General features: G+C 47.6%; 1 protein-coding gene across 6 annotated transcripts in view; it reads left to right on the plus strand.

Annotated features, from left to right (window-relative positions):
• Positions 1-24,492, plus strand: part of Pknox2 (PBX/knotted 1 homeobox 2) — a 271,885-nt gene that overhangs the window by 161,958 nt on the left and 85,435 nt on the right. For 4 of the 6 annotated variants that reach the window (XM_087905722.1, XM_087905725.1, XM_087905720.1 and 1 more), the window contains one exon: positions 9,880-9,984. The gene's annotated coding sequence lies outside the window, so the exon portion shown is untranslated. Of the gene's footprint in view, positions 1-9,879; positions 9,985-22,455; positions 22,596-24,492 lie in introns of all 6 variants that reach the window. The other 2 variants (XM_087905723.1, XM_087905721.1) reach the window with 1 other exon arrangement.

The following is a 24,492-nucleotide window of genomic DNA, read 5'->3' on the forward strand; positions in this document are numbered from 1 at the left end:
TGACTTTTTATTGTGTGTGGCTGTGACCATGAGCATGAATCCAAATCTCTACATTTGTGTGTGTGTTGGGGGGGGGCAGGTAGAGAGAGAGAGAGAGGGAGAAGAGAAAAATTGTCTGTCTCTGTGTGTGTGTGTGTGTGTGTGTGTGTGTGCTCACGCGCGTGCGTGTGTGCGTTGTCCTTATCATTGTCATTGTGACTACGTGGAGATCAATGTGTGTTTCTTTAAAAATATGTATTTCTTTTTTTCTGCATAAATTACTCCATGTAAAGGCCATCCGGAGATCAGTTTCTGGCATCCCTTCTCAATAAAGCAATATTATCAGAGCTTGGTCCCAAAACTAGTCCCAGGAGAAGCTTTTCCTACATCCTTTGTCAAGCGAAATGTCACTGACTCGCCAAATGATGAGAAGAAAAATTATTCTTATTTATTTCCCAGGTGAGGTAGAAAAGCCACTCTGCTTCTCGACATCTGACCCATGGCTAGGTGGACAGGTGGGCAGGGGGGCATGTGTACAGGTAGACAAGTGGGCAGAAAGACAGGTGAATAGGTGGACAGGTGGGCAGGGGCAGGTGGACAGGTGAATAGAGGGACAGGTGGGCAGAGAGCAGGTGGATGGAGGAGCAGGTGGGTAGGGGTCAGGTAGGCTGAGGTAGACAGAGTGGCAGGTGGGCACTGAGGAACTATGCTAGCATGCTGCACCATAACCCTTGGGCCCTGCTCTTTCATTTTTTCCCTTACCTAGCCTTGTGACTTCAGGAAAGTTGCTTGATTTTCCTAACCTCAGCTTCCCTTTTAACATGGGACTGGTATCATCCATTTCACAGGGTGGTATGAGGATTAATGACTAAATTGATAATATCCCTCCTTGTGAAGGAAATCAGCACTGTAGTATGTCAATATGGCAGTCCTCTGTTGAAAATATATATTTATATATGTTCTCATCAACAGATATTGTTCAAATACCTGATATACACAAAATACATATTAAGATCTCAGGAGATAGGTGGAGTTGAGATTCTTCTGAGGACTAGCTAATCCAGTGGATGCTAGGAATGCAGACATCTTATCCTCAGACCATCCCAAACTGGTGTGATAAGAGCTAAAGACCTGTTCATAGGAGATGCTAGGGCTAGAGCCATCCTTGCAGTGTCGAGCAGGGTGTGTACAGGGCAGGAGCAGAGCTGAACCAGGAGATTCCTGCCAGCTAAACTATGGCAGCAGAGGGGCAGAGGAAAGGCATAGCTGACTCCAGCTGGGTCAGAACAAGGACAGCTTAATGCTATCACGATGTACTTACCTTTCCCTGCTTCTGGAGAAGACTGCTTCAGTACCTAAGCAGAGTCATCCATCAGCCTAAGGAGCAAGGAAGCAAGGTTCAAGGATGAAGGTCTGACGACTGGAAGAAGCCTTTCGTAGGGAGGCTGGGGTGAAGGGAACTGGACACAGGCAGGGCTTTGCAGATTTTCAGTGTTGAGGTCTTCTGCTAATAGCCCAAATTTTCCCCCCAAGAAATAAAACCTTGTGGGGCAAATTTAAGGGTATCTTTAAAGCTGGGGTCAGAGAGGATGGTCTTGTTCTGCTGAAAAGAATGCTTTCCTTTCCATGATAGGTTCTGTCTCCAGTCCTTCCCACAGCTCATTTCTCTGTCTGGCCAAACTCTGGCCAGATCTCTGGACTGCTCTTGGCATTCCTATTCGTTTGTCCATTTCCTAATTTCATAACCACACACCGAGTGGGACAGAAGGCTAGAGATGCAATGTGGAAAATCCTAAGTCCTTGTTCTCCGGACGCTCAGTGCTTCACTGAAGGACACGTGTAGGAACATATGATAACAATTCAATGAGACAGCCTGTGCGTGGCTAAGAACTTTGGACTTTTATCCTAGAAGTATGATCCTAATTATTGGGAGAGCAGAGGGGATGGAGGGATTCACCCTATGTGTGGAAGGGTAGCCTGAAAGAAAACGGTGGAGAACTGAATCTTTAAAAAACAAACAAACAAACAAACAAATAAATAAATAAAACCGTGGTTTGAAGTCTCTTACATCCGTTTTTCATGTATATTAATACTTTAGTTTGGATTTTTGTGTGTTTAGATTTAGTTTAGATTTTGAACATAGGCAAGGCTGGAGATCCAAACCAAAGCCTTGCCTATGCTCTCAAATTACTGAGCAATATACCCCTCTGTTTTCACACATTTGTATGCATAAACATTGTTACTGATCTCTCAAGAGTAAACAAACAAACCAAAATAAGAACCTCTAGGCTTTTCCTTTACTGCCTACTTGTATCTGTTCTGAAGGCAGAATTCCAAGTCTCAAGATTAAGGGTGAGAAGCATTAGGGAGATGTCTTATTGGGTGGGAGCCCAGTGACAAGCCAGAGGATCTGAGTTCGATCCCCAGTACTCACATGGTAGGAGAAAATTGACACAAAATTTCTGACCTCCACACCAGGATGCATGCACGTCCACACACACAGATGATTAATAAAATGTAGTATAAAATTCTTAAGTATTGCAAGTTTGAGAGTTTTGAAACCAAAGAGAAGGGTGACTAGCAATGATGAAAAACAATTTTATGGCCGTAGTGATAGATAGCTAAGCAAGTGCTTGCTTGCTTTCTTGCTTAGGTCTCTTTTGTATTTTTAAGGCAGTTTTGGTTTTTGAAAGGCAGTGTGACAGAATTCAAAAAGGACTGGGCTGGAGCCAAAAGATGTGGCGAAAGTCTGCCTTTATGAACTGCATATGGCCTCATTTTCTAGGCAACTTCAAGAGTTTACAAGCCGTCAAGTAAAACATCACAGAAGTACCATTTTATGTTGGCGATCCCTTCCAGTATGCTCCTGTTATTATTTGTTAAGACTTTTCTTTAATCTCATTTATAACACGAATAGCTGCAGCATAAAACAGCAACCGAAAACACACATATAAGTGACTGACAGGGACAAGTTGAGAAAGTTACCCAGTCGGATGCAAGGAGTTGTGATTGGCGAATACTTTACACAAATTTAGACTATTTCATGAGTGATGCATTTCTGCAGTTTAATGCTCCTTTGCCTACTTCCGTTAAATATGTTGACTCTGAAAATGTGCAATTAGTACAGGAAAACCATTTCAAGGATTGAGATTCAGAAGCTTAAATCAGAGAACAGCAATGGTAACAACACAACCAGCAGCCTTAGGTTATGTCATTTCTATAGCAAAATAAAAATCACCCGTGTGGTCACCATAACTCTACTACAGGTCACAGTAACCGATTACAAACATGAAGAGCTGACTCTTGAACGATAGGTAGATTCTTACTAAACGATGTCTAAGCGTCCCATGACTATTACTACTATGAAAGACAAGTCACTGTTTATTAAAGCCCTGCTCCTCGTCACTGCAGAGGCGCGGACTCCCCACTAAATGCACCGTGTATGTGATATAGTACCATGGCATCCTCAGAGATACCTATGTGCTAGGAACTGATGTCCCTGTTTCTCAGAGTAGGGAAAGCTGTTACCGTGCAGCTTATTCAGGTTACATGGGAGGAAGAGTGAGGCCTGGCATCGAACCCTTGTTTGACCAACACCACTTCCCTATGCTAGTTTGCTCACACTCGGGGAGCGCAGGAAGCATGTGAACCCATCTTCAGTCAAAAACACTTGATTTAGGGACACAGTGAAACATAGAGAATTGCAATGCCTTCGGCAATTAATACTGATAACTAAGTAGGCAAACTCTTGACTGAACTGCTTCAACATTGATCTGAGTTAATATTTTCTAGTAACGTCTTCTCTCCATGTGACAAGAACGATAGTTTGCATAACCTACACAGGTTCAGTGCTAACCTAGGCATACACGGAGGAGTACAAGAAATAAAGACCCAGGTTGACGATGCCACCAAGGAGATTTCGTTTCACTTAAAGAGCTGAAGTTCAGAAAATACAGAAAGGCTAAGGGCCCATCATAGATAGGGGTCTAAGGGGGCAGGTCTTCATCTGTGGAGAGAGAAGACTGGAGATAACATTAGGGTTTGGTAGGAACTGGAGGCAGAAAGAAAGAAGTACCAGGCTCTCTAGCAGGGAACAGGATGCACAGGCCACTGTGAACTAGATATTGGGTGTTGAACAGGGGCAGCCTCTCTCAGGTGGGACAAAGGTTCAAGTTCAGAAGTACCAGGGATTGGATCAGAGGACAAGGTCCAAACTGATAATGAAGGACAAGAGGGAAAGTTTAAGAAATCTAGACTTGTATCTTCTGGGCTTTGGAAAGCTTCTGGGGTTTGCACAGAAGAGACATGGTGAGCCAAGGCTGAAGATGGCTCACAGACTCCGAAGGAGCACCTCTGCTCCTCAACATTACAATCAGGTCCCTGGAGGCCAGAGTCCTTGCTCTTGTTGCATTCTAGGCTTTTCTTAGGGTGACAGTTTGGCTCAACTGATGATCGGAGATGGGATGGGAGATGCCGTATTTTCAAGCTCAGCTTCTTGTCCGTAGAAGGCAAAGAGGCCAACAACAGGAATAATGGTGAAACTACTTTCAGACGAGGGAAAGACTTTGACCGACATTGCAGAACACATCTGTGGCAGAGCTGGAACTGGCGGTCATACTTCCTTAGCTTGCACACCCTGATATGGAAGGAAGAGGATGTCCCTCATTGGGAAATTGCAGCAGGGACGTGGTAGGCAAACACATTGTCCCAGCTGTACTTACTGAAGCAGTGGCCATCAGCTGGACTCCAGATTGAGAGCAGTCTCTCTCGAGGCATTTAGTACTAGGACAGACACCAGGGTGGAGGAACGTCCCCAAGTGGAAAGGATAGGCCTTCTCTCTGGGTCCCTGACCAGAGATTCCAGCCGCTGTCCTGCTCTCTGCAAAAATCATCAAAGCACAAGTTGGCTAAATAGGTAAAGGCATTCTCTGGGGAGCTGCCCTCCCTGGCAGAGATGAACTTGGGCCGTAAGGTGTGATCTGGTAGAACTAAGAAGCTGCAAGCTTTACTCTGGTGTTTTGGGCAGTAGTAAGGACGAAAAGGGCTTTATCTTCAAGTCAAAGCTTGGTCCTTTCTTGTCTCCCAAACTTCTGAATTTTCCTATCCGGTTCCACAGTGCTCAGTTCTCTGGGTGTCCTTCAAGTCTGCCTCCATGACTCAGCCCTGTCCCTCAGGCTGTCTGTCCAGCTTCAGCCCAGGATCAGGCAGTATGGACCCAGGCTGCCCGTGAAAGGAGAAGGACTTTGAATGGTGAGGAATAGGATGGTGGGGCGTTGGCCCGGGTGAAAAGGAGCAGGCTGAGGACTGAGGTGGCTGAGTTAGGATGGTTGGCAACTACACATCTGCAGCCTCTTTTCTCCCTTCCGCCCTCTTTCTGTCTTTCATCTTCCTCGGAGCTTTGTGACATGTGAGCTGCCCTCCTTATGCTCAGAGGAATCACTGCCAGTGACAGAAAGGAGATTATAGGCTATATTTCTGCCTCCGAGCTTCCTGTGGGCGGTAGGGAAACAAGCGGAGCTCGCTGCCTGTCAGTTCTGGGGAAGGAGAAATCTATGTATATTGTAGCCCTGAAGCTCTGTCCCACGCAGGGGCATGCCGGTGTCACCTCTGATCATCCTCCCTCTCGCTAATGTGCATTTTATTAATCCCAGAGCGGGAGGCAGGTAGGCTTCTCTTGACTAACGCTGGTCTGAATCCTATCCGAGGAATCCCGGCGTCACCCCAGGGCAGGGGGAAGAGCGGCTAGAGCAGAAGTTGGAAGCCTGTGACTGCAGCAGGGCCTCAGGAGGACGCTCTTCCCGACCCACTGACACACACACTCTCGAGGGTCACAAGGAGCTTGATGAGAGACAGAAGCCGGAGGACATGGGAAATAGACAGGGTTTCTTACCTTGCTTAGCTCTGAACCTACGCCTGCCCCTGACCTCATCTCTATGTGCCTGTCAGAGGAGAGGATGGTAAAACAGCAGCCAGAAGCAGCACGAAACACACACGGCAGTACTTCCCACCCAACTTCAAAGATGAAATCTACAGGACAGGAAGAGAAAAAAGGAAGGAAGGTGGGGCGGGGGGCGGGAGGAAGAAGGTTGGAAGGGAGAGGAAAAGAGAGAGGTTGGGGATTGATTGACTCCTCTTTGGGCTCAGGTCCAGGCTGCTGGTAGAGTCTTAATACACAGGCTGAATTGAAGAGATTTGCAGCTTCACAGGAGAAGGAGGAGGTATCACAAACAGTAGCTCACAGAGGTTCTCCCATCTGCCACACGGGTCTCAGAGACGTGGAGCACAAAGCAGGAGGATAACTTTGAAAGGGCTCTAGGAACGGCCCCCTAGGCATGCCCACCTCTCTCTTCCCCTCCCAGGAAAACAACACTGAGTGCACACTTCCAACTGCAAGCGTTTGCTTGGCCCTGGTAAGACAAACAAGAACGAAGAGGGCAGGCTAGGGAAATGAGATGTATGAAACCTCTGCTGCTAGGAAAAAAGGCACAAACATACCTGGGTTTGGCTCTCCTAAGCCCCGTTAGTCACACTTATAAAATGGGAACAACTACTCGGCAAAGAAAAAGATGTTTCTCTTACGCCGCTGGTAGGGCATGAACATGACCCCCCTTCAGGGACTCTGTGGAAGGTCTTTAAAAGGAAGGCAGCCTTGGACTTGGCAATTCCACATGAAATCACCCTAGGAAAATGGGCAGGAGCGGGGTAAAGGTTAGCTGGCGAGAATGGTCATTATTTGTTGATGGTAGAGAAACCGGAAATAATCTAAACAACATAAAATAAAACTTTAGATGGATAATTATAGCACATTCGTAAAATATAATGTTACATAACTATTAAAATGAATTCTGCTAGGCGGTAGTTGTGCATGCCTTTAATCTCAGCACTCGGGAGGCAGAGGCAGGTCGATATCTGTGAGTTCAAGGTCAACCTGGTCTACAAAGCACGTTCCAGGACAGGCAGAGCTACACAGAGAAACTCTGTCCTTGAAAACTAATAATGATGATGTTGATAAATTCCCCTTACACGAAAGTTGTACTATATTGTCAAATACTAAATTTTGTGTTAACATGGTACTCTTCTAAGAAACAAGCATTTTGTTTCAAATACCAAATGTTGGCCATCATATTATAGCATTGCAACTAACAACTTGACTTCTCTTATTTATCTATTTTCTCTAATAAGCAAATGTGTTTTGTAAAGGTGATAAAAATATTACTTCAAAGATTAATTGTAATAATGAAATAAAGTATTTTCTATTAATGTACTTTGGAGACTGAAAACCTGTCAGATGTGGTTTCTGACTCTGAGGTTCCCAGTTTGGAAGGAGATGACGGCATGGAAGATGACCGTAGCATGAGACGGAATATGGCAAGAGCTTGCAGAAAATGACAAGCAGTCTCTGTGTTACTTAGAAACACAGAGGAAGAGAAATTACTTTTGGCTGCTGAGGCAGCCACCAGAGTGTTTGAGATGAACATTAAAGAATGGCTAGGGTCCTATCAGGTTGAAATACAGAATGGGAGTGTTGAGGGAGCTGAGACACTATGGGCCAGGTGTGGCGAAGGAGAGTGGTTCTGATTGGGTAGAGAGCAGTGGACCCCTGGGTATAGAGAGGAGGATACACCTAGACAGAAAGGGTCCCAAAGCAGACACCCAGAAAGCTTTGCTTGGTCTAATGTAGTCACTAGCGTGCTTCTGAGTGCCTCTGATAGCAAGATACCCTTGGGTGTCCTGGTGGCGGAGCAGCTATAAGCCCATGAAAGCCCATGACTTACTTCTCTTACTGTTTGTAGATAAGTCATTTGTATGGATGCACTGAGGGTTGATGGCACAGGCCAGGCAGGAGTATGACAAGTGTGACCAAGGAGGATGGCCTGTCTAGGTTGTGCCACAGGGGATGGAAAGGAGGAAAGATGGTTCTTATCTCTGATTACGAAGTGATGAGAAGAGATAGTGTCGGGGAGTGAAAATTACATGGATCTCGGAGAAGAGGAGTCAGACATGCCTCCCAGGTTTGAGCCTCTGCGTCCAGAGCCCTGGGACTCATTACAGAGTTCACGGACAAGGTTGCCTGGGGGAGGAGGGTGATTTGGCACTGACAGTGCCCCATCCTCCATTGGTGCTGATTTCTCTGGCCTCTGAGTAGCTCTCCCAGGGGCCAGAGAGACCTGTGAATGTGTCTCAGTGTTCTTCACCTCCTCTTGGGAGGAGTGAGGGGCATGAAGAAGGCAGGGCGGTTGTATTAACCCAGAGGGCTTTTGTTTGTGGAAACGCACCGGCTACCTGTTTATTCTAGGAACATCTCTCAAGCTCACCTTATCCCAGTATACCTGCCTTATTCTCTCTTGCCACTGGGAATTCTGACCTCCCTGAGGATCCTGGATGTTTTCTGTCTGCCACCCTCACCTTCCCAGCAATGTGTTTTGCACACACACACACACACACACACACACACACACACACTAACAACCAGGCAGGAAAGCCTTGTTGCTCAGGCCAATATCTAATTTCTGTTTCTCTGCTGTAATCCTCGCCTGGGCTGCTTCTCTCGGCCCCTGTTGTCATGCCTCTTGTTAATTACATTCTTTGCTGAGGTGCACATGTGTTTTCACTAAGCTGGTTTTAACTAGGAAGGGGCTGCTGATGTTATAGATGCATTTGCCACAAGGACGGGGCTAAGGCTCCTGGGCAGAGGAACTTCCTGTTGCTGCCCTGGAAGTACAGCTTAGGGTAGCCCTGCTTCATGCTGGCTCCTAACAGAGCCTCCTTGGAGTCAACTCATCTTCAGGAGAAAGTGGTGGGGTGGATAGGAATTTATCTGGCTAGACCTAATGGCAAGGCTGACCACCCAGACTCTGCCTCAGACATCGTGGTTCATTTCAAATAGTAGGAAGATTAATTCACTCGACCCTAAAAGTAACCTTTAAAGGCAGCCAACCAAGGCCCCCGTTAGGCCACGGGTTGTCTTTCTTTGGTACTGGTCTATTCCTCTCTTGTCTTTTCCTCTCTATTTCCTGTTTTTTTCAAGGCCCTCCCATCTTCAGACTGCTAGGCTAAGCCTGCCAGTCAGCACCTGGACCCAAAGCTCAGCATCAGACCCATAGAACATGCTGTTCTGCTCCTTCTGAGTTCCAATTTTACAACTTGTCCCAGGGTCTAAATTCACTCCTAGAGACCTTTCTGGTGTCGGGTGGGAAGCTGTAGTCAACCTGATGTCAGGAAACCAGACAGGCAGCAACAGGGCAAGTCCAACTGTGACAGAGTTTGGGGCCTACAAAGATGTGGGTGAGGCTCGGCAGCCATGCTGAGGAGAGAGGGTGGTACGGCAGCGGTTACAGTTGGGTCATGCGTAGCAGAAATAGAATCCATTCTTTCTATAATAAGATGTTGGGGTTTGTAGACCCTCAGACCCTGAATTTTCTGCAGCTCCTTGCCTGCCAGAGTAAACAACTTGTTTTCCTGCGCTTGCAGCTGCTCTGGACACGAGACCCTCATGCGTTCCTGATGGCAGGGGAGTGGTTTCTGGTGGGCTTGCAGATGAAAAATTTCGAGAGCTAGGGCATGGCCATTAGTCAAGGAGAGCCTATATAAGCTGCCCTGGAACACAATTAAAGGGACATTCTTGTTTCAGGGATGATCTCTCTCTCTCTCTCTCTCTCTCTCTCTCTCTCTCTCTCTCTCTCTCTCTCTCTCTGTGTGTGTGTGTGTGTGTGTGTGTGTGTGTGTGTGTGTGTGTGTGTGTTTCAATCTCCAGCCCCTTGCCCGACTCATGAACCATCCCGTGGTGTACGGGCAGAACCATGCAATAAGACATGTCCTGGGGAGAAGGAAGTGGGTGAGAGCGCCCATTCCTCTGTGTGGATGCCCCTCCTGAAGCCCACTGTCCCCTTCCTTCTGCAGGTGCTCTCTCCGTGGCTGACAAGAAGCATTTCTGGCACAGCTGGAAGTGAGAAGAAAGGGTGAACCTCCTGAAGACCATCCCAGAGGCAGTGGGATCACCCAACAGTAAGACATGCTTTCCTACCCTTTAATGTGTGCTGAAGCTCCCACCCTAACACACACACGCGCACACATACACACACACACACACACACACACACACGCACGCACGCACGCACACTGTCCTTCCCTGAAAACCCCCTCTAGCACCAATTGACCTCCTGAGCAGCTATTTAGCAAAGACAGCCTCTGACATCAAGCACTGCCTGCATCTTTCATGCCTTTCTGCCACCTCCCTGGCCAGGCCTGTTGCGAGCTCTCGGCTGCTCTTCATTTTCCATGAGGTACAGGTGAATGGCTGTTGCACACACCTGTGGCGATGATTGCGTTTGCACAGTGCTGGGGCAAGTGTCTCCCAGAGATGTTGGTGACAAAGGCCAGTCCCCTAGTCAGAGCCCCGCACCCTGTGAAGCAGGTGAGGACTCACACATGTGCACCCCAAAGGACTTGATGAATGAACTGGAAGGAAACTGCACCCCAGGGGATTGTGACGGGTTTGGAGAAGTAGTTCCTTGGACCGGATTAAGCACTTTGAATAGAGAGCTCGCGTTCAAGCCTCCTAGCAGATGTGGGTGTGGGTTTTATTGTTGTGGTTTAGGTTTATTTTGGTTTTTTAACTCCCTTTGGATCCCACAGACTTATGTAGCTGCGTGGTTAGCGATTTAGAAGTCCATTACCCAAAACCACCCATTTCCTCTTCCTGTATGTCGTGACTGGGATTGGGTCTGTTATGGTGAGACCCAGTCCCGACTCCCAAGAACCTTGTCTGGGATTTTATGTTTTCATGATGTCTTAGGGCCCCTGTCAACCTCACTGCCCTCTGGCTTTCCTTCTGGGTAATTATTGCATGTTGCTCAGAAAAACCTTTTTCTCTTATAAAGGAGGTAGTTGGGGACACATGCAGGTGAATGTGGCTGTCCCAGTTTCCCAAGCGAGTAGTTAGTGGTCACATGCGCTCATAGAAGAGTCTGAGAAGAAAAGAGCAGGCAGCCCTGACTGTCTCACTTCCTGTCCAGACACACTGTGCTGCTGGTGTAGTGATGGGGGTCAACATGGTCTACCATGAGCAGACATCCACGGGGGTCAAGACAGAACTACATTTTGTGGTGGGCAACTCCCCTGAAGTCATGGCTGGCAATCTTATTGGCATTTGGAGCCCAAGCACACAATGATGGTATGTGTAGTTCAATGTCCATTGAGGCTGGGAGAGAAGACCTTGAGGAATATGGAGGGCATATAAAAGATAAGAAAGTCTGAACCAGGCTTGCAGATGGGGTGAGCCAGTGTGAGCGTGCTGCTTCCTGAAGCCAAGTCCGGCGATTTTCTGTGAGACTGAGGTGGCACTGTGGCTCTCCCCAGGGACTACCTGGTAGGACTCTGCTCTCTCCTGGCTAAGGTTGTTGCTAGGCTCATCCAGGCCAACCTGCGCCCCTGTGCCATCTTAGAACTGCTAGTATATGGGGAGAGAGTTCACCTGGCAGACAGCTCCTCTGTGGTTGTGTCTTTCTGGAGAGGAGGGTGTTCTACCAAGAAGATGGGCGTCAATTCAAATAGGAACCCAACCTCTCACCCTAGACTCCCTGACACACTGACTCACCACTGAATTGTCTCTCCAAGTGAGCGGCACGGTGGTGTGTCCTGGAACCCAAGCACAGTTGACACTGTTGCTTGGATGGGTGCTATTGGCAAGGACGATTTTTGTAGCTAATGCTGGAAGTGTGGCAATCAGAGGAGCCGCCAGCTGCCTCACTTAAATTCTTAGCTCTCGTTCTCTTTTTTTAAAATCGTTTTGCTTACATAATCCACCCCCTTTTTATTTTCTAATTCTCTCCTTGCAAAGCTGGCAGCAGAGGGGAAGGGCTGGGGTGGATGGGGTAGCAATTACACATCAGTTTGGGGAGCATTTACATTTTGCAATTACAATTTAAAAATAAGCCTCGTTAATGATCTCCACGTGTAAACGACAAACCTTAACTGACATACATTATTCTCCTGGGTCTGCCTGCCTGCCTCCCTGCCCCCCCCCACCACAAAGCTCAGTGGAGGCCGAAGTTCCCAGGGAGACACAGAAGGGGCTATGGAGGCTAGCTCAGATCTAAAGGACAGTTAGGGCCGTTAATGTGTGTCTGAGGTTGGTTAGAGGACAAAGGTGGATAATCAAAGCTAAGGATAATCAAACCAAGGGCTCTGGTGTCTGCTCCTGCTTGTACTCACGCTGGGTGTTGGCTCATTCCTCCGAAGTTCAGAGACTCATGGTCAGTCTCTCTGTCCTTAGGAGGGGCACCATCAATGCTCAGAACTGGGGAAAAGGGACACTCCTCTCCCCAAACAGCAGGTGCTTTCCCAGGTGGGAACTTTCTAAGTCCTGTTGGGTAAACATGAGTTCTAGCCCATCCCTGTGGTCCCGCTGAGGAACCCAGGCAGTGCTACACTGTGCAAAGGAGGTGGTTCCCTGTTCAGACTCCAGAAGGGAGCAGCACACGTTGTCTCCTCAGTGGGGAAGGACATGTCAGCATGTGTCGATGGGAGTCCTTTGATTCTGCACAAACTCACATTTGAACTTGACCCAGCAGAGGCTCAGTTTCTAGCTGGGTTATTGGTTGGCTGCAGGACTCGGGCAAGGTCTGGAACTGGGGTCTTTTATCATCACTGCCCTTGTTTCCTATTCCTGCTCTTCCCCAATCCTTCCTTTGTTCCCTTCCTTTCTCTTTTTCTTCTTTTAATTTTTGTTCCAAGAGAGGGTTTTAGTTATGTAACCCAGGCTAGCCTCCATTTCCTTCCCTAGCCTCCCAAATGCCGGGGCTTCATATAACAAACTCAGCTCATCATTGTCTATGTAACTGGAACAGAAACCTGTCATAGGGCTTTCATGGTAGTGACCTCACACTGTTCTGGTGCCTGGGAAATGCTTGTCAAAGACCCTCTCTAGCGGTTCCAAGGTACCTTCTTTCTATACCGAATCTGTTTCTTTTGAGCTGTCATGAATACTAAGCAAAGGGGCTCTGGCCTGATTTCTCCAGGCTTCTCCACGGTCCAGCCACCTTCCTACTGGGCACTCCCAAATGCTTCTCCTCTGCTGAAAGTTTTCTGCGAGCTCAGCATCAAAGTCCTAGTCTAGGTTTCCACTGTTGGCTAGATGCTCTGCCTCCTTATGTGCAGTTCTCATTCCTGGGCACTTTTTGGGCTGGTGGCCTTTCCCTTGCATCATCTGTCTCTGGACTCCATGTAAGTCTAGTATCTGTGAAAGAAGAGCATGAGCCAGAGGCCCTCTAAGAAGTCGTTCCTTAGCTCCTCTCCACCAAATCTCTGCGTAGATGCTATTAGTCTTTCAGGCAGCTCTGCTTAGGTCAGCCTGAGCTAACACTTGCAATCAAGGGCTCACAGTTTTTGCAAGTCATGGTCACACACACCTGCAATCCCAGCACTGGGGAGACCAAGGCAGGAGGATTGTCAGCTTGAAACCAGCCAGGGCAACATAGTGAGACCCTGTCTCAAAATGATTGCAGTAACAATAACAACAGTAGTAATCTTACATTTGATAGTATTTTTAGTGTATAGTATTATATAATATATATAATACATACTATATATTTATATAGATTTAAATCTTAACAGTGTAAAACAGACAAAATAATATATAGTAGTATATATAATGCAATATATACAATTCCATATGATACTATGTATGCCATTTACTATTTGATATATTATATTCTATTATATCATATAAGATGTAGTATTATCTATCATATGTTACTCTATATGTTATTAGTATAGACATTAGAATTCTAAGTTCATGTCTCTTTTCTCTTTCATCTTTTTTTTATATTTTCTCTTTTATTTTTATGATTTTGAGGCAGTTTCTTGCTGTAGCTCCTGGCTGGCCTGGAAATCATTATTGTAGATCAGGTTGGTCTTGAACACAAATCAATTTTCCTCCCTCTGCCTCATGAATAATATCCCAGGCAGGCATAATCCACAATGCTTGACCTTTCTCTTTCATCTTGATGGCACTTCTTCACTATAATTTTATTTCTAATTTTGCAGTGAAACTATTTACTCTATATTATGATTCTATACACTATTATGGTACATAAAATGTAATACTTTTAAAATATTTTGGATTCATTTATTTTATATTTTATATGTATGATTGTTTTGTTTGCATGTATGCATGTGTGCTATACGCATGTCTGGTGCTCTCAGGACGTTGGCTTCCCTGGAAATAGAGTTAAGGATGGTTGTAAGCTATCCCGTATACACTGGGAACTGAATCCAGGTCCTCAACAAGAGCAGCAAATGCTCTTAACCACTGACGGAGTCATCTTTCCAGCCCCAAATATAATGCTTTAAATACTATGCGTAATAATTTTTATTATAGGATATATGCATAATATATAGATATATAAATAAAATTTACCTGAGCATGGTAATACATGCTTATAATCCCAGACCTCAGGAGACATGGGCTACATAATGTGACCAGACCCTGTTTCAAAAATGAAAATGTAGTGATGCACACGTTTAATACCAGCACTCAGGAGGTCGAAGCAGACAGATCTCTAAATTCCAGGCCAGACTGGTCTACAGAGTGAGTTCCAGGACAGCCTGGGCTACACAGAGAAAGCCCGTCTCAAAAAACTAAAAAGAAAAAAATAGGAGAAAGGAAATGCTGTATTTAACAGTATACTATCTAGCACTATATGTAAAACATATACCATCTCATACAGTGTGTATATAGTATGGGGGTAGTATATTATCTACATTCTTCACCTTGAGACTTAGAAGATTTGCATTCTGTTGCATAAGTGTAGTTACCTCTAGATTCTGACTGGAGGTTGTTTAGAAGACTGGGCTATGCTTGGCAGCAGTGGTCCACACCTCCAATCCCAACACTCGGGGAGACAGCTGAATCTGAGTTCAAGGCCAACCTGATCTACAGAGCAAGTTCCAGGACAACCAGGGCTACATAGAGAAATCCTGTCTGGGAAACAAAACAGAACAGAACAAAACAAAACAAAACAAAAAGGACTGAACTTTATTGGAAGGCACTGAACCCAGTGTGGACTTGTAAATGTCACTCGGCCACATAATCTGCTTGTGTGTTTTGACTGCAGGGAAGAGACAGATCCCCAGGGTCAGGAGCACAGTGCTGTAATGACCCGCTCCCCGTCCCTCTGGATTTCCCCCTTCAGCAGTCATGCTTACTTGCTGCTTCTTGTGCAAATACTCTCCTCCTCCCTGCATTTCCTTATATGTTGTAATATGCAGGGTTGTTGGTTTTGCTGGAATATCACCTCTTGATATGCTTTTTTTTTTTTTTTTTTTTGTATTGCTGAATGGGAATTAAGGTGAGTTCTCACTGACTTCATCTACACCCTTGGCTGACAGTTTGACTGTCACACTGGCCTTTCACACTGGGCAGACGCTCTGCCACCGAGAAGCACCCTCAGTTCTGTGCCTCAGGTCTTCATAACGTTGCTCTAGCTTATTCTCTGTTTGTGACTATCCATGAAAATTGTGGGCGCCATTCTTTTTCGTTAATATATTTTACGTGCATTGGTGTTTGCCAGGAGTGCCAGGTGCCCTGGAACTAGAGCTACAGACAGCTGGGAGCTGTGATGTGGGTGCCGGGAAACGAAGCTGGATGCTCTGGAAGAGCTGTCAGTGCTCTTAACTGCTGAACCATCTTTCCAGCCCTCTCTTTGGGGGTTCATAACTGGTATAGTTTGGGACCTAAAGCTTGCTTTGCTTTTGTTGTTCTTTTCCCCAGTCCTGGGGATCCTCTTGACTCTGAAGTTACTCGCTTGGCTTCAGCTCAGGGAAATCTTCATTTTATTATTTCTTTACCCTTCATCTCCTCCCTTCCCCACTTTGCCCTACCCCCTCTCCCTGCCCCATAGTCTCTGTCTTCTCCATAGGACACATACATTACTCACACATTGCCTGGAGCCTAGTGGTTGGTTACTGAGTCTGCTGTTTGGGAACTGAGTTCTACTGACCATCCTATAGCCAACTTGCTGCTTGACCTGAACAAATTTCTCTGAGAAATCAGAGCTCCTGGTTTGTTCATGACCTACCTCACTCCCTCTGACAACTAGCCCTAAAATCTTGAATTCCCCACTGCTCCTGAGCCAGGGTAGATGTGGTTTCTCGTCTGTGAAGAAAAAGCTGGGGTACAAATCAGGACAGCATGGCAGCCATCCCCCTGCTGCGAATCATTGCTAGAAGTCCTCTATCTCTCCAGCATCCACAGTCCTTGACCCTCCCAGTCCATCTGAAATGGGCTTCCTTACCTCTTCGTCTCTCTCTACTCATCCTGCCTCCTCCCCTGTACTGCCTGGTTTTGTGTGTCAACTTGACACAAGCTAGAGTCCTCAGAGAGGAAGGAGCCTCAGCTGAGGAAATGCCTCCACGAGATTCAACCCATGGCGGGTGGTACTACACCTGGGTTGGTGGTCCTGGGTTCTTTAAGAAAGAAGATTGAGCAAGCCATGATAAACAAGCCAGTAAGCAGCATCTTTCATGGCCTCTGCATCAGCTCCTGCCTCCAGGTTCCAGCCCTGCTTGAGCTCCTGTCCTGACTTCCTTCAGTGACGAACAGCGATACAAAATTGTAAGCCAAATAAACCCTTTCCTCCCCAACTGGCTTTCCGTTTATGGTGTTTTGTCACATCAACAGAAACCCGCACTAGGACACCCCACCACCCCCTTTTCTTAAGCCGGCACACATGCATACAGTTCTTGTTTAAGAAATAATCCTGGTGGTTCAAGTCTCCCACTGGGATCATTTTCTCCCTTATACAAATCCCAAGACAAGGTCTTTGAAGGTTGGCCTTCTGAGTGCCCCAGAGCCTCTCTGACCACATACAACTAGGCATCTCAGGAGAAGAGACCACCGAGGGGCCTGCAGAGAGCAGCATCCACCCATCCCTGCTTTGGCAATCGATGCCCTGGAGGGATGTCATCTTCATTGACAACGCCGTTTACATGTTTGCCACCCTGATGACCTTCCTCATACAGCTCACTTTCCCTGCCTACCTAGGTCACCCTGCTCCGGACAAAATGAGTCAGGATGCTTACTTTCCTCTACCTTCCGCAGCCTGACCCTGGAAGATGCTCAGCTCCCAGGAGGTTAGTGTCTGTTGTAAGTCAGAGCCTCTTAATTGGTCCTTGAGGACCAGTGGGCAAAAATTATCTTCTCCACTCTTTCTTCCACCCACTGGTCCATGCCCTGACACGGGGGAGGCTTATCTTCTAGGAGAAAGAAGGGGGGAGAGAGGCACAATTTTTTAACTTGCTGAAGGCAGAGCTCGTTCTTTTCCACCGACATCATAACGATAGGAAATTAGTCGTCATCGCAAAGGCTCCATGTGAGTTACACTCCTCAGACAAGTCGCTAGTGTTCAGAGAGTCTGCTGCCAATATGAAACACGTCTCCGGGTCTGATGTAGCTGGAAGGGCAGTGCATGACTAAAGGTTTCCCTGGGAGAAGCCAGAGGCCTGCAGACTCCTTCCTAAGGCTGGGATAAAAGGGAAGGGGGTGGCAGGAGGAAGCCAGGAGCCAGTGGGAGGCAAAGCACAGCCCAGTGATCTGCCCTTATGTCTAACAGCTGCCTGCTTTAGAGGCTACGAGGAAACACACTATTGCTGACCTCCGACCATGTCTCTCTCAGCCGCCCAGGCAACTTACTACCTGGAGTCTCTCTGGACTGAGAAGGAAGGAGAAAGCTCAGGAGAAAGGCACAGCAGAGGGGCCTTCTGTGGAGAGGTACGGCTAGAACTTAGGCAGATGTAAAAGAAGGGTAACTTCCTAATTACAGAGTGCCCTGGCTTAAAACACCTAATATCAATGAACGCTGGAAAGAAAGAGACAAGTGTCTCTGCCTTTGGATCATTTACAATAGGGACTCTTCTCAGGCACTGCGGATAGCCCTGGAGAGCCTTGGTGGGGTGGCAAAGAAGGTCATGTAGAGACAAAGAAAAGGCTAACGACAGGGTTCCCCTTCCCTTCGCTACCAAGGCCCCAACAAAGCCCTTGGGTTCATATTGACGTGGAGGCACCAATAGGATCGAGGACCTGGGTCCGTGTGAGTCAGAGTTCTGGCCTCCGATGGTAGCAGGCAGGAACAGGCAGCCTGCGGCTTGAGCCTACAGGATGTGTTTTCAGAGTTCCTCCTAGACCGGGAAATAGAGCATCAGGTTCCCAACTATGCATTGCCTCTGCATTGGCGCAGCCTTTAGCCAGACACTCATTATCTCTTGTTCATTCTTTGATTCTCTTCTTTCCCTTCCTAATTGAGCGCACAGTCCAGTCAGGGCAGGAGACTCCGGATCTACTGCTTCCAGCACACTAAATGCCTTCCATCCTTGTCTCGGGTTTATCACGTTACAAGACCTCCCCACCCCCAGTTCTTATCTCTGGTATCAGCACTTTCTTTTTTTTTCATCTCTTACTCATTCATTTTTCTATAAAAATAACAAGAGCAGAATGCAATCAAATATTTGCATACATTTAGACCAGCCCTGCTTGCTACCAGGATAACTGCGCCAGCAGGAAGGAGCAGCAGGGAAGAAGCAGCCCCACTGTGGGAAGGGAAGGGAAGCACGTGCATTAGCTGTCAACCAAAGGCAACATGCTACACACAGAAGACACCAGCCTTCTCCACATCATGTGATTTTTAGAAGTCTGGACCGCATGAACATCAGAGGGCAGCCTCAGTAGAGGGCCAAGTTCAAGATGGCAGCTTGTTCTCATAAGCGCTTTGCCTTCTCTATGCTGGTCTCCTTTCCTTTTCTCCTTCCCTGTTTTCCTAAAACATTCCTACTCCGGTAAGGGCACAATAAAAGGTGGTCGCTATTTCTTCCGTGTTACTGTCTTACCCTCATCAAAATTCATGATGAGGGAAGGAACCCACAAACTCGTTCTTGCTGGGGACTACATGGCAGCTGAACCTAAAGGGTCCCAGGTGTGTTTGTTTTACACTTTAACAATAAGCCAAAGAAGTGGATCTGTAGCCATCCAGGTGTGTGCATGAGGACGGGACCTGTGAGCTCACGTCATGGACACTTTCATCCCACAAAAAAAGTAACCTAGCAAGTGGCAGCCGTAGCCATGAGCTTGCCTCGGCTGGGAAAGCGAAGAGGTCACTAGGCAAGAAAGGACATATGGTAGAGAAGGGGAAATTTTGATGGCTTGGAATTAGATGAAGCCACCTGTCCTGCAGTGGTGTCCCAGGTCTGACTGTTGATGCGGGTCTGGGGCGGAACGGAAAGGAAGGAAGCCTTCATGGTCGAAGAGCATTTGGAGCAAAATTTTGATGAAGGAATTGACACAGTTGTGGAATACAGAATACTGTCCTAACTGACAAGAAACACAGCAAAAGGTGCAGAGGACACATCTTACAGGGACAGAGGACATGCTTGCCAGAAGGAGGATGAGTCTGGGGCCTAGGAAGAGACTCACTTCCCCTCATATCAGAGCTGGCATCCTCCTCCCTCTGTGGCCTGTTTCTTGGGGCATCAGTTACATGGAGTCAAGGCACATGCCCCCATTCTAGCCGCAGTGAGGACCGTAGTGGACGCCCCCTGAACCAGAGTAGGGCACCCGCTGCTAAGAGCAGGACAGCTGGTGGTGACAATTAGAGCCCAACCCAGAGATCACTTGTTTCCAAAAAGTTGCTTCTTGATCATTTTGGTTTGGGTTTTGGTTCTTTATCCTGAATTTAAAGACTTGGGGCCAGGATCATTCAGAGAACCCGGGTTAGTGCTTCTCAGAGAGGAAAAGGCCTGGCAGACTCTCTGGAAAGACTCTGGCTCCATGGAAATCTGAGATTCACCGAGTAATGGACTTAAGAGGTTTTGAGGTTCCCTGCTCTAGGTTCCAGTCCTTCCCTGCTTCCGCTCTTCCTTAAGTTGGTGGACCGCCCTCAGCCCTCAGACTAGTCTAGAGAGGCAGGCAGGGCATCAGGGAGGTAGCCGCCTGGCTTCTATCATCCTGGATCTCCAGCCTCTGAGCTGTTTGTCTCGGTTGCGTTGGGAGCCTCAGGGGCCAGGCCTGCCTGTGTTGTTTTCTCGGCTCCGCTCCCAAAGCTGCTGTCAGCTCTCCACAAATAATAATAAACCTGGGAATCGAGCGTGTCAGGGGGGACTTTGTCTTCTGAGTCCCTGGGTTCATCTTTAGACTTGTTTCTCTCCATGTGTGCAGACAAGAGAGAACACGTGGTGGGATCTCGGGGGGCCAGGCTTGGGTCTCCCCGATGCCCTGGCCATCTACTGTCGCCAACACCCCGTGGAAGAGCTGAAGGGCTCTCCTATGTCACTAGTCACTGGAGTTTCAAAGGAGAAGACACATGGTTGCATCCAAAGCCTCAAGCCCTCTCCTTTTCATGTTCCTCTCTTTCTCCCACCCATGTTTGGGTAGACTCACTCACAGAAGGCTGGAGATAAAAAAGGGAGGAGGGTGACGAGGCGTGATAGGGCATGACTATGATCCCAGCAGCTGAAGGGCTGGGACAGGACATTCTCAAGATAGAAGCCCTCATTCTGAAGAGGGGAGATGCCGAGGAGGGCCGTGATGAGACACTATGATCCTCAATAGTTTCCAGGGAGCCTTCAGCATAGACCTGTTTTAAAACAAACCACAAAGTTCACAATTCTATCTTTAGGTGAGAGGGTTGCCTTTAGGGTGGGCAGGGATCTGAGGCCCTCACCCCAGGCCAGCAGCTGGGCTTCCCCTTGCTTCCATTTCTGAGTACAATAGAAGAGTGTTTGGGAAGAGGAAATTTCTGTAAGTTGAATACTGTTGACAAAAACAAGACCCAGCTTCAGGGAGTGTAAAGTTTGAGAGGCTAATGACACCCCACAGGGGCAGAGCAACACCTCTTTTCAGCAGCCTAACCCATCAGAAGTACAGGAACCACCTTCTGCTTCCCAGAAGCAGGGAGAACAAACCTCGCTCCCCCGACAGTGCTGAGAGCACCATGTTGCTGCCTCTTTAAAACAGATGTGCTCCCCCAGCCCCACCCCAACCACCCCTTTCTGGTTTTGTGTTGTCATTTTATTTTGTTTAAAGGAACCAAAGGGAGAGAAATTGCCAAGTTGTAAAGTGCTTAAAGAAGAGATGAGATTCTTCATCAAAATGCTAAAAGCTGGAGGGGGAGAGTAATGTGCAAACTCTTGCCTGCTATTTATGGGATTGATTCTCAGATCAAGAAGAGGCAAGCAGTTGGATGAAAGGAATTATTGTTAAGCTCCTCGGTAGGAGGATCTAATGGACAATTGCTGCTATCAGGGGGAATTAAATTGCTGTTTCAGTTTGTAAAATATATCAGCGGCTTTTTGAAGCCAGTGAAGGTGTGACAGCTAGGCAGGGAGGCAGGAGACAGAGGCTCCACCACTCCGCTGAGCTGGGGAAGGGGGCTCTGGCCCCTGGTCTGTGTTTTCACACCAAACTGAAGAATGACTGAACTGGAGGAACAGTTGGAGGGAGCTGGGAGCCAGTGAACTCTGAGCCCTGGTAAGATGAGGCCTCTGTGAGTTACCACCATGTCCCCTCTAGTGACAGAGCAAGACAGTAGGCCTCTCAATGGGAAACCTGGCCAGACTGGAGTCCAAGGAAATAGAGTTTTGTTCACTGAAGAGTGAGGAGGTGCTGAGGGCGGTGATGAGGGCCTATGGTTCTCAGTAATTCTCAGTGCTCCCAGCAAAGACTGGGGCCGAACCCAAAACCATGATTAATCGAATTATTTGCCTTCCGGAACCAAGGGATATGGAGTGGAAAATTAACGCTCCAGAACTGGTTTCTAGAGCAAACTGGTGCTCATCTCTAGGCTGGATCGTAAAGGGCTGCTCAGAAAAGACTCATTGGTCCATTTACATGGTGACATACTGTTATCCCAGATAACGGCGAGCAACAAAGTGGGCTGTGGGGTGGAGAAAGCTGACCTGTGAAGGGCCTTGGAAGTAGGACTGCTCCTCGGGGTGAGGAGCCAAAAGGAGGTCTGCGTTACTATTTGCTCCATGAGGGTTGATGGAGGAGAGAGGGAAAGGGATTTTCGCATCTCTTAAGGAATCTACTGCGTCCCCACTCTGTTCCCTGGAGACCAGCATCATGATACTAGGGCATGACCTGGCACCACCTTCCTGCAGGAAACCCTAGAAAGGTAGCAAAGGAATTTTAGCATGATGAGCTGTAGGTGGCCAGAGGGCTCGGTGGGTCTTGCTGTTATCACTGCTTCCTACTCAAGTCTGTAGATCCTCTTTAAATGTCCCAAGCAGGAGCCAGAGGGTCATTAGAGAAGTGGGCCTTCTGGCTGTGTCATTTGGCAAGAACCTGGGCTCTGGGCCAGTTCCAGTGTGTGTCCTGGGATTAGGGTAACTGTAGAGCAAACCAGCCTTGGGACACAGAGGCACGAAAGGACCAGACCTGAGAGCAAACCGTAGCCCAACATCTTTCTCTTTGTGATTTGACCACAGATCCTGTGCCTGGCTTCCAAGAGCCACCCTGGGCTTGACCTGACTAAACAAAGGACTGCCGCTTGCCCCAACATCCTGAAATCAGAGGGATCAGGAAGTGGTATCTGCTAGTCTCTGGCTTTCATGTCTCCAGACTTCAGGTCCGGAGTCTTCCTCCCAGCCTTAGCAGTGCTCTCATGAGTCATCTTGTACAGTGGATTCTGCAGGGTTGGATGTGTTTGATGCGCTGTGATAACTCACGGGTCCAGGTCCTGGGGCACCTGTCTTTTCCAAGGATTCTCCAGCTCCCATCATAAAGACCCTGCATGTCTCCCTCCTTTGAAAACATTTCAATCAGGAAAACTGCTCAGATGTAAAGTCCCTGCTCACATGTTAGAACTTTGTAACCATTGCTTACACTCCATCCTCCTTCATCCCCCCACTGGCCCGTTCTCTGTACTAACTTCAGACATCCATCCCGGGGACCACAGCGTTCCTGTGGACACTCAGCTTTCAGCCTGTGGTTTCTAGCCTTTACTGAGTTTTAAAGAGACCTAGGGAGAGTAGTGTGTGTGTGAGAGTGTGTGTGTGTGTGTATGTGTGTGTGCGTGCGCGCGCGCACTCATCTAGACGCCTGCGTTTCTTTAGATAAATCCACAGAGTCACATGAAATCAGTGACAGGTTGACACCGTTATTTCAAGATTCATCGCTCTGAGTTGCCAGCAGAGGAGACCTAGCCAATTCCTTCCCACCAACAACACTTTTTTTTCCAGGCATAATTTATAGCACTGGGGTGAATTTGTTTCCAAAAGATGAATATCACACTATCAGCAACAGCTGCCTCTCATTTTTATTTGTTTTTAAATTTGACTCAAAGTCCAATTCTCTATACACATCCAAAACTGTAAATCCTGAGGAGACTGATTACTTGATTTAGTAAACAGGTTATATTATATAATGCAATAAAGAGGGGGCCCTACAACGCCGCCTACAGGTGGCTTCTGGGAAGGGAACTGGACTGGAGTCTGTTTCAGGGGACAAACCTTGTTGCTGAAGGAATAGAATGGTTGAGCTGGCTGCCCCTGAGGGAGAAGTTAAAGCCAGCCAGGTTACTAATGCAGCCTGTCGGCCCCTCCTACTGAGTCCACAGTGTTATTCCAGCCTCCTGCAAATCTGTCTAGACGTCAGAACCGCTGGTCTGGGCAGCTGTACAGAGAGGGGAAGACTTTGGGGATGCAGGTGGAGAAATAACCTAGGCGTCTATGGGTTAGGATGTGGGAGGGGTCCGGTTTTGCTGACCTCAGGACCCTCCTCCACCTTCCCTTACAAGTGAACTGGGGGAGGAAGAGAAATGGGGAACTGACACTTGGAATGAAGCTACAATGTAATTATTGCTATTCAAATCAGTATATATATACATATATATGTATATATATATATATGGGGGAGGGGCTAATCGTGGTCCAGGATTCTGCAGATGCTGGGGGCTTCTTTTATTCTACAATCCAAAAGGGAAAGCACTTGTACAAGAAAGCCTATGGGTTGTGGAATGTAGATTTGTGGACCCTAAACACAGACCAGAGCCTGGGATTTAAGAATGACCTTCTAAATCGTAGTCAACTGATTTTGCAGACTGGAAAACTGAGACTCAGTCTTGGAGTGAGACCTTCATAGGTTCTGCTTGTACTGAGCAAGGAAACCCATGGAAAGACAAAGAGAGGGAGGGAGGGAGGATGGGAGGGTAGAGAGAAGGGAGGGAGGGAAAGAGGGAGGGAGGGAGGGAGGGAGGGAGGGAGGGAGGGAGGGGGGAGAAAGCAGGGTTCCTAGAGGGCGGTCTGAGAGCTCTCTTATCTGCTTATTGGAGGGTGGGCAGAATCCCCAGGACCACTCCAACACTCCAGACAGAAGGATGGTGAGTCCCAGGCTAGCCTGGGCTACCTAAGGGAGACCCTTATTCCAAAAACAAAATATAAAATAAGGTGAATAAAACAAGACCAGAGCGGGAGGAGAAGGGGACCTCACGATGAAAGCAGAACCATCAGGGTCAGAGGATGGAA

This window comes from Myodes glareolus, chromosome 4, assembly GCF_982192425.1.
Source record: "Myodes glareolus chromosome 4, mMyoGla1.1, whole genome shotgun sequence".
NCBI lineage: Eukaryota > Metazoa > Chordata > Mammalia > Rodentia > Cricetidae > Myodes > Myodes glareolus.